Consider the following 1,901-nt stretch of genomic DNA (forward strand, 5'->3'; position numbering starts at 1 on the left):
TCAAACTATAGCTATTGCATTAAAGAAGAAAAGAAACTAATAGAAGTCGAAGACGCGGAATGATAGTGAATAGAGAGAAAGATTCTTCTGATTTTCTTGTTTCTATCTACTAGACGCCGTAGAGAATTGAGAATTTTCATGTCTTTCAATTCTCGTACTCGTAATTGGAAAGTTATGGAAGGAGACCCATCATTTTGCAATGAAAACAACATATAAAACTCTGGACAATTTCGAAATCAGGCCAAGCGTCTTAATACATATGCAAAAAAATTCATTATTGGCCCACCATTGATTAGAAGATTTAGCTTGTATGAATCGCTATTGGTTTGATACGAATAATGACAATCGTTTCAGTATGTTAAGGATACAGATGTATCCACAATTCATTTAGAGTTACTTAATAGTCTATTTCTTATACCATATCTCTATCCCGTGAAATTCTCGAGCCAAAAGATGGATGCATATGCTGTGTTTCATTTTGCTAAATGATATCAATTAAATGGTGTATCAATTCCATAAATTGCATATAGCAATAAATAAATCAGCAAAATTCTTTCTAATATTTTAGATAGAAGAAACATTTCTTCTATCTAAAATATTAGAAAGAATGTACCCTTCTATCCAAATCCAATTTGCATCGATAAAATAAATCCAAATTCCAGTAGTAGATGAATAATTGCAAATTTGTGTGTGTACGAGATTAGAATAACTTCAAAATAACTGACATAATTTTGTATTTTTCCTGATCAGAAAAATACATGAAAAAGAAAGGAGGTAGAAAAATTTTTGGATTTATGGTTAAAGAAGAAAAAGAAGAAAACAGGGGTTCTGTTGAATTTCAAGTATTCAGTTTCACCAATAAGATACGGAGACTTGCTTCACATTTGGAATTACACAAAAAAGATTTTTCATCGGAAAGAGGTCTACGAAGACTTTTGGGAAAACGTCGACGTTTGCTGGCTTATTTGGCAAAGAAAAATAGAGTACGTTATAAGAAATTAATCGGTCAGTTGAATATTCGGGAGCAGTAATTTAATCGTTCAAATTTTTTTCTTGTTTTATTATTTTTTTAGTAGTCTTATAGTAGTCTTAGATTTTTCATTTTGATGAGCCTCGCTTTGAGGAATTCATGGAATAATCCATTTTCATGGAATAATGAATTAAGGAAGAAAGGATATGAGTCTACCGCTTACAAGAAAAGATCTCATGATAGTCAATATGGGCCCTCAACACCCATCAATGCATGGTGTTCTTCGACTGATCGTTACTCTCGATGGTGAGGATGTTATTGATTGTGAACCCATATTAGGGTATTTACACAGAGGAATGGAAAAAATCGCGGAAAACCGAACTATTATACAATACTTACCTTATGTAACAAGGATATAGAGAGATTGTAGAAAGGGGATAGGATAGTTATTTTTGCAAGAGACTTGTTGTAAATTCCTTAACTTAAGAAAGAAAAAAGAATAAAAACACAGATACATAACATAAAAAAAAGAATAAATAAGACGAGATTCGACCTCCCCCTACATATTTAATTTCCTCTCCTATACAAAAACTAGCAAGACCCACTCCATTGGTAATTCCATCAATAACACCCTTATCAAAAAACTCCGTGAGTTCGGTTAACCCTCTTATACCGAGGGTAAAGACCCTAGTATAGAAAATATCTATATAACCACGATTATATGACCAACTGTATATATTTTTTTTTACTTGATCTAAAAATTCTTTTTTAGGATTTCCTTTGTAAAAAGAGTTTATTAAATCCAAATTCTGAAAAAAAGAATAAGCGGATCCATAGAAGATATATGCTATGAATAAACCAAAGATAGCTAGACTTACAGAAGAAATTGCATTAGTAATAAATTCATATGAATTTACAAAAGAATTAGAAC

Source organism: Triticum urartu, unplaced genomic scaffold, assembly GCF_056163025.1.
Source record: "Triticum urartu cultivar PI428250 unplaced genomic scaffold, HENAU_Tu73 scaffold274, whole genome shotgun sequence".
In the NCBI taxonomy this organism is placed as follows: domain Eukaryota; kingdom Viridiplantae; phylum Streptophyta; class Magnoliopsida; order Poales; family Poaceae; genus Triticum; species Triticum urartu.